Raw genomic sequence first — 17,636 nt, 5'->3', positions numbered from 1 at the left:
AATTAAAACGTTAACTTCATCGCGGCCGAGAGTTGGACCAAAAACCTTCCTTTTCAAAGTTCGACATATTCTATTTAAAGGCACAATATTCTTACACATGAGAGTGATTTTAGTGATTTTGTGGCACAGAGCGTACATCGGAAGATTTATAATACAAAGGTCCCAAGTTCGAATCTCGGACCAGCAAAATGATTTTTAAATTTTTTTATACGTCCTGTAAACGTCGGTGTAACGGACAGCACTCATTGATATGAGATAATTTTGCCTCCAGTTTCTTAATGGCATTTTTATCAATACCAAGGTTATAATAATGATTTTGTTCTATTATTACAAGTAAGTGCTTATTCTTGGGCTTCATCGTATGTTGTATGTAATGACATTTGTACTACCGGAAACACAGATGGTATTCCTGTTGAGAACTCGTTATATTTAAGCAGCTAGTACATCTAAGGGTAATGAAATATCCATTATTTTACATGCCAAAAATAATGATATGTACTTACCAAGTTTTTCCTGGGAATATTCATCCTTTTCTTTATTTGGGTAGAAACAAGAGAATAATTATTGATCAGGTATACGTATGAATACTCGTTTGCGGGTATCAAAAGGATTTTGCAATTAAAGACTTTTTGGTTTTACAAAAAAAGGAAGGTTCTTTTACCGTAGACGAAGCTGCTAAAGAGATTACAATAAACAAGGTTACAATGAGGCTCTTTTTCCCTGCAGAAGCGGCTTCAATAAGCAACTTAAGGCTTGAAGGTGGCATCACTGAATCGTGTGGCATACATCTATAAGGAGGCCAGCCAGTAATGAGACTTATTACTGTCAGGGCCGGCTACCACTGTATCCTCAGGGCTTAGCGACTGAAGAAGAACAAAACTTAGACTACTCTTCGCAAGAGTACAGGCCCATTCAGGCCTGTACCCTCGAGTTGGTTAAATCCAGGAATTCTTAGTTCACGAACCAAGCCTCCACACACTCATGGCTCCTGGATAAGAACCACGTCAAATTCCTTTGCCATCGAAAGAACCTTTAGTGCCACCGAAGCGGCCTTACAATGGTAGAGATTTATCTGCAGAAACCGGACCAGTGTCAGGATTCAGATAGGTGTGTATATTTAAATTTACAGCTCAACTTCTTTCACATCATTTTATCAAAATAAGTCCAGATTTAAAATTGGATAAACCTCATCTGGGGATAAGAAAATGCAGCTCATCACATTCACTTATATTTCTCCTTAGTAACATTAATAGTTTATAATGTACACGCCAAAAAAAAAACTTTTGAAACATTTTTTACGAGAAACAAAATGCTTTTATTACGAAGATTTTCTTTTATTGTAACTACATATTTAACGTTTTGCTTCAACATGTCAAATGTTAGCCATAAATATAGTATTATCGAATGTAACGGATTAGGAGTATAGACCAGTGATGGATAAAGAGTGAAGGGAGGATAGCAAACTCGGAAATTGACAATTTTTAACGTTTCGCCATTGGTGCATCCATTGACAACAATCATTAGAGCAACATGAGAGGCTTTTAATATAATTGTGTAGAGTTTGAATTACCAACTTAGGTATGCTTATAATTGGTAATAGTTTGAGTAAGATATTTGAACTTGGCAACATTTTCAATATGCACATTCTTTTTTAAAATTGCCAAGTAAACGTGTACTTATTTCGGCCGGGCCTAATTGGCCCAAAAAGGATAATTCAGGCTCAAGAAGTCAAGATCCAGGATCAATATAGCCAATTCACAATCCCAAGTATTTATGCAAAATTTCAAGCGCCTGACTTTACTCCGTCGAAAGTTAGCTCGCTTTCGACAGACAGACGTTGCCTTGGCTTTTTGTTGCATTTTAATTTATTATGTTTTTACCACTGTGCATCATCAAAGGCTTGAGTGTCGTCCTAGTATAAGACTGCTTGGGGATGTGATCCACGATTAAGTGAAATTGACATTTGAACGTATAACGTATCAGCCTTGTCTAATGTTTAACTAACTCACTAATATATCGCCTACGAAAATCCACATTTTCAAATCTAGTTTATGGAAAGTAATCCGCGCGACGTGGTCTTGTCGATGCCGCTATACGGCGATAAATGTTTCAATTATAAAAGTCCGCAAACACACGGTACACGACATGCCGAGTAAGAATTGCAAGTTTCTAATGTGTCCGACACACAAACACGGCTGATTATAAAAAGAGAGCGAGAGAGAGAGAGAGCGAGCGAGAGTGAGAAAAGGATACTGCAAGAGAGTTCGTAAAGTTTATTTCATCGAGTACCAAAGCTTTTTCTTTCATATATACACAGAACTTTTTAAACGCGGTGCACACAAAGTACATACTTTCATATACATATCTATGTATGTATGCTTGACACATGTTGGAGAATATCCAAAGGGTGAAAATAAACAAATAAATTGTAATGAAAAAATATAAGCCAAAATCAATTAAAATAATTAATATCGCATTTTTACAACTTGGCTGGGGCAAGGTGATAGCAAAACAAGTAAACAAGTGAAAAGTGAATAATCGAAGCATACATAAGTGAAAGTGTTATTTTTTTATTGTTTCCATCTGCAATAATAATCCAGCCAAAGTCTACATCCTTGACATCTAAACGCTCAATTATTCGCTGTTAGCGTTAGTGCATTAAAAGCTGCTCTTGCACTCATAAACACATAATCAAACAGATACGAAACACAAATAAATCACAGAAGCAAAACAACAAAGCGCGAAACAAAAAGAAACTTCACTGAACGGTGCACAACTGAAGGAAACGCAACACACAACCTTACTCACACTCGCACAGCACTCACGCTCATTCACAGAGCCGAGACAGAAGTTTATCCAACTTCCGGTAACGAGGTCGTAACTCACAGCACTGCAGCACGTGCTTAGTGATAATGACATACATTTCGTGTAATTAAATTTGCTCTGTTTATATCGCACTTCGTCGAAGCTGCTCACCGTTGTTTATTCGCTGCCGCTGTTGCTAACCTCGACGCCGTCGTCAATCGCAGTCGCATCATCGTTGTTCTCTTTGCAGCGACCGCATCGTCGTGTACATAACGTGAGTGTTGCTTGTGCCTGAGATTGTGCGCTGCTAGGGGATATTAGCAAGACCACACACGCAAGCACATCTCTCCATCTCTGCTTTGGGCATTTAATAGGAGTTGAAGGAGCATTACCGCTAGACAAAAGGGATTAGAATAATATTGGATGGATAACAAACGTAAGTATGCCACTAGCAAATGTATCTCTAACACAAACCAACACCAACACCACCATCACACAACACAACACAACACACCACCCCATCCACCAATTGCCAAGGACATTGGCAACAACAAAAGTAAGTAGAAAACTTTCTCAAGTGTCAATTAAGGAAAATTAGAGTCAAGAGTGTTCTGTTGTTGTTATTTAATAGTCCTATCTATATACACAAAGACAACCACACGCCTGATGGCAAGTTCATTTCGCCGAAAGGTGAGGCGAGGGTGCGAGACGGCCAACTAGACCGCTGGCATGGGACACTAATATTATTATTATTATTCACACTTTGGCATATTGGAATATTTAAGAACGACCATTATCCTTGTCAGATGATGTGCTTATTATTTGAGCATCAGACTTAAGTGTTGAACATTCTTGGAATTTTACGACTTTCTCTCTTTGGACAAATAAATGGCTAGGGGCTGCTTGCGACTGCCACTCTCCATTTACTTAAATTGGCCGAGAAATGGCTCACGTTTCATCGTTTGCTGACAATATGTATATGAAACACTCCTCTTAAAGGAATTCCTTGTGGAAAATCGATACAAAATTAGTTCGACAATCACATTGAGAGTTTTAAAATGATTAAATTTAAACTTATCACTCTGTTTGGAATCATTTATTGATCTTTCCTTAATGGCTATTTACGCGGAAGTCTTTCTTCATGAAACCACACATCAAAAAATTGAAAAGCAATTAAAGAAATTAATCGTTTCAATCATTTTTCTTAATTGAATATGATTTTTTTTTCAGTTACAGTCGTGATTCAAATATTTGTCAGTTAATAGAATCTAAAAATTTCAATCACAGTCGTGATTAAATTTTTTATACCCTCCACCATAGGACTACTCGAAATATTCGTCTGAGACCCCATTAAGTATATATGTATATTCTTGATCGTCGCGACATTTTATGTCGATCTAGCCATGTCCGTCCGTTCGTCTGTCTGTCGAAAGCACGCTAACTTCCGAAGGAGTAAAAGCTAGCCGCTTGAAATTTTGCACAAATACTTCTTATTAGTGTAGGTCGGTTGGTATTGTAAATGGGCCATATCGGTCCACGTTTTGATATAGCTGCCATATAAACCGATCTTGGGTCTTGACTTCTTGAGCCTCTAGAGTGCGGAATTCTTATCCGAGTGTTTTGTTATGATATCAAACAACTGTGCCAAGTATGGTTCAAATCGGTTCATAACCTGATATATTTGCCATTAAAACCGATCTTGGGTCTTGATTTCTTGAGCCTCTAGAGGGCGCAATTCTTATCCGATTGGAATGAAATTTTGCACGACGTGTACCGCTATAATTTCCAACAACTGTGCCAAGTATGGTTCAAATCGGTTCATAACCTCATATATCTGAAATATAAACCGATCTTGGGTCTTGATTTCTTGAGCCTCTGGAGTGCGCAATTCTTATCCGATTGAAATGAAATTTTGCACGCCGTGTTTTTTTTTTTTTTGATACTTAACAACTGTGTCAAGTGTGGTTCAAATCGGTTCATAATCTGATATAGCTGTCATATAAACCGATCTTGGGTCTTGACTTCTTGAGCCTCTAGAGGGCGCAATTCTTATCCGATTTGAATCAATTTTTGCACGTAGTATTTTGTTATGATATCCAACAACTGTGCCAAGTATGGTTTAAATCGGTTCATAACCTGATATAGCTGTCATATAAACCGATCTGGGATCTTTTTGAGCCTGTAGAGGTCGTAATTATTATCCGATTTGGCTGAAATTTTGTACGACGTATTCTCTCATGACCATCAACATACGTGTTTATTATGGTCTGAATAGGTCTATAGCCCGATACTGCTCCCATATAAATCGATCTCTCTATTTTATTTCTTGGGTCGCCAAAGGGCGCAATTCATATTCGAATTGGCTGACATTTTACACAGGTCTCCCATATATATTTTAATTGTGGTTCAAATCGGACCATATCTTGATATCGCTCTAATAGCAGAGCAAATCTTTTCTTATATCCTTTTTTTGCCTTAGAAGAGATGCCGGGAAAAGAACTCGACAAATGCGATCCACGGTGAAGGGTTTATAAGATTCGGCCCGGCCGTACTTAGCACGCTTTTACTTGTTTCATTTTCATTTAGAAAACTTATTGAATTAATAACTTTTAATTATTGAATATGAAAATTTTTTCAATTACATTTACGATTGAAAATTTTGCTATTTTGAATTAAAAATTAATTGATCCAATCATTTTATACCCACCACCGGAGGATGGGGGTATGTATATTCATTTTGTCATTTTTGTTTGCAAAACATCGTCCCTATAAAGTATAAATATTCTTGATAATTGTAAGAATCTAAGACGATTTAGGTATCTCCGTCCGTCTGTCTGTTGAAATCACGCTACAGTCTTTAAAATTAGGGATATTGAGCTTAAACTTTGCGTAGATTTTTTTTTGTAGGTTAAGTTCGAGGATGTGCTATATCGGACTATATCTTTATATAGCCCCCATGTACACCGATCCGCCGATTTAATGCCATAGGCCCATAAAAGGAACCTATTTTATCCGATTTTGCTAAAATTTGGGACAATAAGTTGGGTTAGGCCACTTAACATCCATCTCCAATTTGACTCAGATCGGTCCAGATTTGGACCAATCTCTCGATTTAATATCTTGGGTCCATAAAAGGTGCATTTATTGTTCGATTTCGGCGAAATTTGGGACAGTAACTTCTGTTAGGCCCTTTGACATCCTTCTTTAATTTGGACAGATCTCTCGATTTAAGGTCTTGGTCTGACAAAAGGCGCATTTATAATGCGATTTCGCTGAAATTCGACACAGTGTCGTATATGGTCCATATCGGTCTATATTTGGATATAGCTACCAAAAAGACCAATATTTTGTTCAGCAAAATTGAACTTAATTGTACTTATTAGAAAACTCAATTTTCGTGACGAATTTCCATATAGTTGCGATGGGGATTACCGGATTATGACGAAAGATGGTTTACATGTATACTCGAGGTGGTAGGTATTCAAAGTTCGACCCGGCCGAACTTAACGCCATTTTACCTGTGAATGAATTGTATCTTCCTCAATTAAAAAATTAATTGTTTAAATCATTTTGTTTATTGCATCGGAAAATGTTGGACTTCTCTTATAATGTTTACATTGAAGTCGTTAAATTCGGACATTTTTTTTAATACGTTTTCAAAAACGGTGAATGATGTTGTCAGTTTTGTGGTTGAAGAAGTTTCAATTAATAAAATTAATTGGATAAATTAAAGTAAAACAACAGAAATATTTTGCTAAAACAGCAATTTTTGTCTGCTGAAATGGGAAAGCAGACATAACTGCTGTATCAGCAAACATGGGGCTGCTGTATTAGCAAACATTATTAACAAAATCTGTTGTATTGTGTACACAAGTCTCCTTAAAAAAAACAACGCTACTTTTAAGGTTGCCTGTTACTTGTTTTGATTACTTAAGGCATTTATTAGAATTTTTTTAGAAATTTTGTTGGAAGAGATGATTCTAATTTGTGGAATACTACTGTAAAGAAGCTATCTGATCCATCCATTGGTATACATTTCGAAATGTGGCTGAGCTAATTCGCATTTTTTGTTATTGCTCTACTAATGTGCACATGACTGACATGGCCTTTTGCATCTAAATTTTAGGAAAAAAGGTAATGGAATGTATACATTCAGTGGTGATAATAAACATCCACTGAGACACACATTTACACATGTGTTCTATTTTTTCTTCTAACATCCCTTTCATAATTAATCATTTTCAGCAAACAACAGACTTTTCAGCAGTAAGTCTGCTACTCAGAAATTGCAGTACTTTGCTGAAATAGCAGAACTACTGCTACAGCAGCAGCAAAATTAATTACTAACATTCCGCAGACAATGCTTGTTATTTTCAGCAAACTTTTTTCTATGAGTGTATATGAGGTTTTGGTCCGGTTCGAACCACACTAAGCAAATCTGTTTAAGATCATAGAAAAATTCATCGTGCGAATTTCAGCCAAATCGTATAAAAATACCGCTGTCTAAAGGCTCAAGGATTATAATCTGAAAATCGGTCTTTATCATGTACATTTCTGATCGAAGTACATTAAAAAGATGTATTTATGCAAAGCGTGCTTTCGGCAGACATTAGAACAGACGGATGGACGGACATGGGTAGATCAACTTTAAATGCCATGACGATCCCGAATATGTACACTTTATGGGGACTTTCGACTTTTATATCGACGTGTTATAAACGCAATGAAGAAATTACAATAGTATACGCCATCCTGTGGTGGGGGTATAAGAAAAAACACTTACATCTTTATATGTAAAATGAAGATTTAAAACCAGTAAAAGCGTGCTATGTTCGGCCGGGCCGTATCTTGAGAACCCACCACAATGGATTCTGATAAAAATTTATACAAAATAAATCTATCTATTATTTTATTCTACATACCAAACTTCTGTCAAACCAGCAAAAATTAAAGCTTCAAGGAACCGAATAAGGATGATCCGGTATATATAGGATCTATATCAGGTTATAGAACGATTAAGAGTGTATTTGGTGTTCGTAACAGAACACCACATGCAAAATTTTAGACAAATCTGACAAATATATCAGGAGCTATATCAGTTTATAGGCCGATTCGATACTTCACACAGTTGTTGGGAGTCATAACAAAACACTACATGTCCAATTTCAGCTAAATCGAACAAAAATTGCGTCTTGTAAGGGCTCAAGAAGTCAAATTGGGAGATCGGTTTATATGGGAGCTATATCAGGTTATAGACCGATTTGGATCTACTTGACACTGTTGTTGGAAGTCATAACTAAACTCTACATGTCCAATTTCAGCTAAATCGGACAAAAATTGCGGATTCTATGGGCTCAAGAAGACAAATTGTGAGATCGGTTCATATGGGAGCTTTATCAGGTTCTTGACCGATTTGGACCACACTTGGCACAATTGTTGGAAGTGATAATAGAACACTACATGCAGTCAGCCAATTCGGACAAAAATTGTGGCATCCAGGGGCTCCAGAAGACAAATTGGGAGATCGGTTTATATGGGAGCTATATTAGGTTATAGAACGATTTGGTACTTGACACAGTTGTTGGAAGTCATAACTAAACACTACATGTCCAATATCAGCTAAATTTGACAAAAATTGCGGATTCTATGGGCTCAAGAAGGCAAATTGTGAGATCGGTTTATATGGGAGCTTTATCAGGTTCTTGACCGATTTGGACCACACTTGGCACAATTGTTGGAAGTGATAATAGAACACTACATGCAGTCAGCCAATTCGGACAAAAATTGTGGCATCCAGGGGCTCCAGAAGACAAATTGGGAGATCGGTTTATATGGGAGCTATATCAGGTTATAGAACGATTTGGTACTTGACATAGTTGTTGGAAGTTATAACTAAACACTACATGTCCAATTTCAGCTAAATCGGACAAAAATTGCGGATTCTATGGGCTCCAGAAGGCAAATTGTGAGATCGGTTTATATGGGAGCTTTATCAGGTTCTTGACCGATTTGGACCACACTTGGCACAATTGTTGGAAGTGATAATAGAACACTACATGCAGTCAGCCAATTCGGACAAAAATTATGGCATCCAGGGGCTCCAGAAGACAAATTGGGAGATCGGTTTATATGGGAGCTATATCAGGTTATAGAACGATTTGGTACTTGACACAGTTGTTGGAAGTCATAACTAAACACTACATGTCCAATATCAGCTAAATGGGACAAAAATTGCGGATTCTATGGGCTCAAGAAGGCAAATTGTGAGATCGGTTTATATGGGAGCTTTATCAGGTTCTTGACCGATTTGGACCACACTTGGCACAATTGTTGGAAGTGATAATAGAACACTACATGCAGTCAGCCAATTCGGACAAAAATTTTGGCATCCAGGGGCTCAAGAAGACAAATTGGGAGATCGGTTTATATGGGAGCTATATCAGGTTATAGAACGATTTGGTACTTGACACAGTTGTTGGAAGTCATAACTAAACACTACATGTCCAATATCAGCTAAATGGGACAAAAATTGCGGATTCTATGGGCTCAAGAAGGCAAATTGTGAGATCGGTTTATATGGGAGCTTTATCAGGTTCTTGACCGATTTGGACCACACTTGGCACAATTGTTGGAAGTGATAATAGAACACTACATGCAGTCAGCCAATTTGGACAAAAATTGTGGCATCCAGGGGCTCCAGAAGACAAATTGGGAGATCGGTTTATATGGGAGCTATATCAGGTTATAGAACGATTTGATACTTGACACAGTTGTTGGAAGTTATAACTAAACACTACATGTCCAATATCAGCTAAATGGGACAAAAATTGCGGATTCTATGGGCTCAAGAAGGCAAATTGTGAGATCGGTTTATATGGGAGCTTTATCAGGTTCTTGACCGATTTGGACCACACTTGGCACAATTGTTGGAAGTGATAATAGAACACTACATGCAGTCAGCCAATTCGGACAAAAATTTTGGCATCCAGGGGCTCCAGAAGACAAATTGGGAGATAGGTTTATATGGGAGCTATATCAGGTTATAGAACGATTTGGTACTTGACACAGTTGTTGGAAGTCATAACTAAACACTACATGTCCAATATCAGCTAAATTTGACAAAAATTGCGGATTCTATGGGCTCAAGAAGGCAAATTGTGAGATCGGTTTATATTGGAGCTTTATCAGGTTCTTGACCGATTTGGACCACACTTGGCACAATTGTTGGAAGTGATAATAGAACACTACATGCAGTCAGCCAATTCGGACAAAAATTGTGGCATCCAGGGGCTTCAGAAACAAATTGGGAGATCGGTTTATATGGGAGCTATATCAGGTTATAGAACGATTTGGTACTTGACATAGTTGTTGGAAGTTATAACTAAACACTACATGTCCAATTTCAGCTAAATAGGACAAAAATTGCGGATTCTATGGGCTCGAGAAGGCAAATTGTGAGATCGGTTTATATGGGAGCTTTATCAGGTTCTTGACCGATTTGGACCACACTTGGCACAATTGTTGGAAGTGATAATAGAACACTACATGCAGTCAGCCAATTCGGACAAAAATTATGGCATCCAGGGGCTCCAGAAGACAAATTGGGAGATCGGTTTATATGGGAGCTATATCAGGTTATAGAACGATTTGGTACTTGACATAGTTGTTGGAAGTCATAACTAAACACTACATGTCCAATATCAGCTAAATGGGACAAAAATTGCGGATTCTATGGGCTCAAGAAGGCAAATTGTGAGATCGGTTTATATGGGAGCTTTATCAGGTTCTTGACCGATTTGGACCACACTTGGCACAATTGTTGGAAGTGATAATGGAACACTACATGCAGTCAGCCAATTCGGACAAAAATTTTGGCATCCAGGGGCTCAAGAAGACAAATTGGGAGATCGGTTTATATGGGAGCTATATCAGGTTATAGAACGATATGGTACTTGACACAGTTGTTGGAAGTCATAACTAAACACTACATGTCCAATATCAGCTAAATGGGACAAAAATTGCGGATTCTATGGGCTCAAGAAGGCAAATTGTGAGATCGGTTTATATGGGAGCTTTAACAGGTTCTTGACCAATTTGGACCACACTTGGCACAATTGTTGGAAGTGATAATAGAACACTACATGCAGTCAGCCAATTCGGACAAAAATTGTGGCATCCAGGGGCTCCAGAAGACAAATTGGGAGATCGGTTTATATGGGAGCTATATCAGGTTATAGAACGATTTGGTACTTGACATAGTTGTTGGAAGTTATAACTAAACACTACATGTCCAATTTCAGCTAAATGGGACAAAAATTGCGGATTCTATGGGCTCAAGAAGGCAAATTGTGAGATCGGTTTATATGGGAGCTTTATCAGGTTCTTGACCGATTTGGACCACACTTGGCACAATTGTTGGAAGTGATAATAGAACACTACATGCAGTCAGCCAATTCGGACAAAAATTATGGCATCCAGGGGCTCCAGAAGACAAATTGGGAGATCGGTTTATATGGGAGCTATATCAGGTTATAGAACGATTTGGTACTTGACACAGTTGTTGGAAGTCATAACTAAACGCTACATGTCCAATATCAGCTAAATGGGACAAAAATTGCGGATTCTATGGGCTCAAGAAGGCAAATTGTGAGATCGGTTTATATGGGAGCTTTATCAGGTTCTTGACCGATTTGGACCACACTTGGCACAATTGTTGGAAGTGATAATAGAACACTACATGCAGTCAGCCAATTCGGACAAAAATTTTGGCATCCAGGGGCTCAAGAAGACAAATTGGGAGATAGGTTTATATGGGAGCTATATCAGGTTATAGAACGATTTGGTACTTGACACAGTTGTTGGAAGTCATAACTAAACACTACATGTCCAATATCAGCTAAATGGGACAAAAATTGCGGATTCTATGGGCTCAAGAAGGCAAATTGTGAGATCGGTTTATATGAGAGCTTTATCAGGTTCTTGACCGATTTGGACCACACTTGGCACAATTGTTGGAAGTGATAATAGAACACTACATGCAGTCAGCCAATTTGGACAAAAATTGTGGCATCCAGGGGCTCCAGAAGACAAATTGTGAGAACGGTTTATATGGGAGCTATATCAGGTTATAGAACGATTTGGTACTTGACACAGTTGTTGGAAGTTATAACTAAACACTACATGTCCAATATCAGCTAAATGGGACAAAAATTGCGGATTCTATGGGCTCAAGAAGGCAAGTTGTGAGATCGGTTTATATGGGAGCTTTATCAGGTTCTTGACCGATTTGGACCACACTTGGCACAATTGTTGGAAGTGATAATAGAACACTACATGCAGTCAGCCAATTCGGACAAAAATTATGGCATCCAGGGGCTCCAGAAGACAAATTGGGAGATCGGTTTATATGGGAGCTATATCAGGTTATAGAACGATTTGGTACTTGACACAGTTGTTGGAAGTCATAACTAAACACTACATGTCCAATATCAGCTAAATGGGACAAAAATTGCGGATTCTATGGGCTCAAGAAGGCAAATTGTGAGATCGGTTTATATGGGAGCTTTATCAGGTTCTTGACCGATTTGGACCACACTTGGCACAATTGTTGGAAGTGATAATAGAACACTACATGCAGTCAGCCAATTCGGACAAAAATTTTGCCATCCAGGGGCTCAAGAAGACAAATTGGGAGATCGGTTTATATGGGAGCTATATCAGGTTATAGAACGATTTGGTACTTGACACAGTTGTTGGAAGTCATAACTAAACACTACATGTCCAATATCAGCTAAATGGGACAAAAATTGCGGATTCTATGGGCTCAAGAAGGCAAATTGTGAGATCGGTTTATATGGGAGCTTTATCAGGTTCTTGACCGATTTGGACCACACTTGGCACAATTGTTGGAAGTGATAATAGAACACTACATGCAGTCAGCCAATTCGGACAAAAATTGTGGCATCCAGGGGCTCCAAAAGACAAATTGGGAGATCGGTTTATATGGGAGCTATATCAGGTTATAGAACGATTTGGTACTTGACACAGTTGTTGGAAGTTATAACTAAACACTACATGTCCAATATCAGCTAAATGGGACAAAAATTGCGTATTCTATGGGCTCAAGAAGGCAAATTGTGAGATCGGTTTATATGGGAGCTTTATCAGGTTCTTGACCGATTTGGACCACACTTGGCACAATTGTTGGAAGTGATAATAGAACACTACATGCAGTCAGCCAATTCGGACAAAAATTATGGCATCCAGGGGCTCCAGAAGACAAATTGGGAGATCGGTTTATATGGGAGATATATCAGGTTATAGAACGATTTGGTACTTGACACAGTTGTTGGAAGTCATAACTAAACACTACATGTCCAATATCAGCTAAATGGGACAAAAATTGCGGATTCTATGGGCTCAAGAAGGCAAATTGTGAGATCGGTTTATATGGGAGCTTTATCAGGTTCTTGACCGATTTGGACCACACTTGGCACAATTGTTGGAAGTGATAATAGAACACTACATGCAGTCAGCCAAATCGGACAAAAATTGCGGCTTCCAGAGGCTCAAGAAGACAAATTGGGAGATCGGTTTAAATGGGAGCTATATCTAAATCTGAACCGATATTGCCTATTTGGAATCCACCTACATCGAAATTAAGTATCTGTGCGAAATTTCAAGCGGCTAGCTTTACGGGTTTGACCTCTATCGTGATTTCGACCGACGGACGGACAGACGAACATGGCTAGATCGGCTCAGAACGTCAATACTACCAAGAATATATATACTTTATGGATTCTTAGACGAATATTTGGAGGTGTTACAAACGGAATGTCTAGATTAGTATTCTCCCATCCTATCGCATTTAACAGGTGTACGGAAATTACTAAAATGTAAAAAATCTCGTCCTTCGGATGTTAGGCGAAGTTAGATTTGGCTTTTTCTATAAAAATTCCAATGTTGTCCGAAAATATGTTAAAAGGATTTCGCTTTTTTGGTACCTCTTATTATTGATATAATAGCCTTAGGAATCCTTCGCAAGAACATTGACTCTCGTAAAATCCATACATTTACCTTCGTATCTAATTTAGAACATAAATTAGATACGGACGGACTTTTTCGTTAAAATTTTGAAGCTCGATTTTTATTTTAGACACATAGTTGCTTTGCCAGATTTCATCAACTGACAACATCATTCACCGTTTTTGAAAACGACCCGGCCGAACTTAACGCCATTTTACTTGTGAATGAATTGTATCTTCCTCAATTAAAAAATTAATTGTTTCAATCATTTTGTTTATTGAATCGAAAAATGTTGGACTTCTCTTATTTATATTTACATTGAAGTCGAAATTGCCCCATCTAGAAGCTCAAGAAGTCAAGTCCCCATACCTGTTTATACGACAGCTATATCAGGTTGTGAACCGATTTGAACCATACTTGGCACAGTTGTTGGATATCATAACAAAATACTATGTGCAAAATATCATTCCAATCGGATAAGAATTGCGCACTCTAGAGGCTCAAGAAGTCAAGACCCAAGATCGGTTTATATGACAGCTATATCAAAACATGGACCGATATGGCTCATTTACAATACCAACCAAACTACACCAATATGAATATGCTTTCGACCGACAGATGGACGGACGGACGGACATGGCTAGATCGACATAAAATGTCGCGTCGATAAAGAATTTATATACTTTATGGGGTCTCAAACGAATATTTCGAGTAGTTACCAACAGAATGACGAAATTAGTATACCCCCCATCATATGGTGGAAGGTATAATTAGTGTAGATTACTGATTCTCTGGGGGTCCTGCAGGACACCCTAGGCAATGATTTGCATGGTGGTGTTTAGGATGAATTAAAATATTAAAAATACACCCCAAATTGAACCCCAACCCTTTCACCATACGATGGGGTATACTAATTTCGTCATACCATCTTCGACCGCCTTGATATTCTAAGTCAATGTTGAACAAAATAGTAAAAGCGTGCTAAGTTCGGCCGGGCCGAATCTTATATACCCTCCACCATGGATCGCATTTGTCGAGTTCTTTTCCCGGCATCTCTTCTTAGGCAAAACGGGATATAAGAAAAGAGTTGCTCTGCTATTAAAACGATATCAAGATATGGTCCGGTTCGGACAACAATTAAATTATATGTTGGAGACCTGTGTAAAATTTCAGCCCATTCGTATAAGAATTGCGCCCATTGGGGCTCACGAAGTAAAATACAGAGAAGGATTTATATGGGATCTGTATCGGGCTATAGACCGATTCAGACCAAAATAAAACGTTTGTTGATGGTCATGAGAGGATCCGTCGTACAAAATTTCAGGCATATCGGATAATAATTGCGACCTCTAGGGGTCAAGAAGTCAAGATCCCAGATCGGTTTATATGACAGCTATATCAGGTTATGAACCGATTTTAACCTTATTTGACACAGTTGTTGAAAGTAAAAATAAAATACGTCATGCAAAATTTCAGCCAAATCGGATAGGAATTGCGCCCTCTAGAAGCTCAAGAAGTCAAATCCCCAGATCTGTTTATATGGCAGCTATATCAAGTTATGGATCGATTTGAACCATACTTGGCACAGTTATTGGATATAATAACAAAACACGTCGTGCAAAATTTAATTTCTATCGGATAAGAATTGCGCACTCTAGAGGCTCAAGAAGTCAAGACCCAAGATCGGTTTATATGGCAGCTATATCAGGTTATGGACCGATTTGAACCATACTTGGCACAGTTGTTGGATATCATAACAAAACACGTCGTGTAAAAATTTCATTCTGATCGGATAAGAATTGCCCACGCTAGAGGCTCAAGAAGTCAAGACCCAAGATCGTTTTATATGGCAGCTATATCAAAATATGGACCGATATGGCCCATTTACAATACCAACCGACCTACACTAATAAGAAGTTGGGAGATCGGTTTATATGGGAGCTATATCAGGTTATAGAACGATTTGGTACTTGACACAGTTGTTGGAAGTCATAACTAAACACTACATGTCCAATATCAGCTAAATGGGACAAAAATTGCGGATTCTATGGGCTCAAGAAGGCAAATTGTGAGATCGGTTTATATGGGAGCTTTATCAGGTTCTTGACCGATTTGGACCACACTTGGCACAATTGTTGGAAGTGATAATAGAACACTACATGCAGTCAGCCAATTCGGACAAAAATTTTGGCATCCAGGGGCTCAAGAAGACAAATTGGGAGATCGGTTTATATGGGAGCTATATCAGGTTATAGAACGATTTGGTACTTGACTCAGTTGTTGGAAGTCATAACTAAACACTACATGTTCAATATCAGCTAAATGGGACAAAAATTGCGGATTCTATGGGCTCAAGAAGGCAAATTGTGAGATCGGTTTATATGGGAGCTTTATCAGGTTCTTGACCGATTTGGACCACACTTGGCACAATTGTTGGAAGTGATAATAGAACACTACATGCAGTCAGCCAATTTGGACAAAAATTGTGGCATCCAGGGGCTCCAGAAGACAAATTGTGAGATCGGTTTATATGGGAGCTATATCAGGTTATAGAACGATTTGGTACTTGACACAGTTGTTGGAAGTTATAACTAAACACTACATGTCCAATATCAGCTAAATGGGACAAAAATTGCGGATTCTATGGGCTCAAGAAGGCAAATTGTGAGATCGGTTTATATGGGAGCTTTATCAGGTTCTTGACCGATTTGGACCACACTTGGCACAATTGTTGGAAGTGATAATAGAACACTACATGCAGTCAGCCAATTCGGACAAAAATTATGGCATCCAGGGGCTCCAGAAGACAAATTGGGAGATCGGTTTATATGGGAGCTATATCAGGTTATAGAACGATTTGGTACTTGACACAGTTGTTGGAAGTCATAACTAAACACTACATGTCCAATATCAGCTAAATGGGACAAAAATTGCGGATTCTATGGGCTCAAGAAGGCAAATTGTGAGATCGGTTTATATGGGAGCTTTATCAGGTTCTTGACCGATTTGGACCACACTTGGCACAATTGTTGGAAGTGATAATAGAACACTACATGCAGTCAGCCAATTCGGACAAAAATTTTGGCATCCAGGGGCTCAAGAAGACAAATTGGGAGATCGGTTTATATGGGAGCTATATCAGGTTATAGAACGATTTGGTACTTGACACAGTTGTTGGAAGTTATAACTAAACACTACATGTCCAATATCAGCTAAATGGGACAAAAATTGCGGATTCTATGGGCTCAAGAAGGCAAATTGTGAGATCGGTTTATATGGGAGCTTTATCAGGTTCTTGACCGATTTGGACCACACTTGGCACAATTGTTGGAAGTGATAATAGAACACTACATGCAGTCAGCCAATTCGGACAAAAATTATGGCATCCAGGGGCTCCAGAAGACAAATTGGGAGATCGGTTTATATGGGAGATATATCAGGTTATAGAACGATTTGGTACTTGACACAGTTGTTGGAAGTCATAACTAAACACTACATGTCCAATATCAGCTAAATGGGACAAAAATTGCGGATTCTATGGGCTCAAGAAGGCAAATTGTGAGATCGGTTTATATGGGAGCTTTATCAGGTTCTTGACCGATTTGGACCACACTTGGCACAATTGTTGGAAGTGATAATAGAACACTACATGCAGTCAGCCAAATCGGACAAAAATTGCGGCTTCCAGAGGCTCAAGAAGACAAATTGGGAGATCGGTTTAAATGGGAGCTATATCTAAATCTGAACCGATATTGCCTATTTGGAATCCACCTACATCGAAATTAAGTATCTGTGCGAAATTTCAA

At 38.4% G+C, this 17,636-nt stretch overlaps 1 protein-coding gene across 1 annotated transcript in view; it reads left to right on the top strand.

The window, feature by feature from the left end:
• Positions 1-17,636, top strand: part of LOC106093635 (cell adhesion molecule Dscam2) — a 367,625-nt gene that overhangs the window by 11,665 nt on the left and 338,324 nt on the right. The window contains exon 2 of the mRNA XM_059365962.1: positions 2,318-3,241. The gene's annotated coding sequence lies outside the window, so the exon portion shown is untranslated. The remainder of the gene's footprint in view (positions 1-2,317; positions 3,242-17,636) is intronic.

Source organism: Stomoxys calcitrans, chromosome 3 (genome assembly GCF_963082655.1).
Source record: "Stomoxys calcitrans chromosome 3, idStoCalc2.1, whole genome shotgun sequence".
Lineage (NCBI taxonomy): Eukaryota > Metazoa > Arthropoda > Insecta > Diptera > Muscidae > Stomoxys > Stomoxys calcitrans.
Note: the sequence above shows the minus strand (reverse complement) of the source record. Positions and strands in the feature narration are given on the sequence as shown.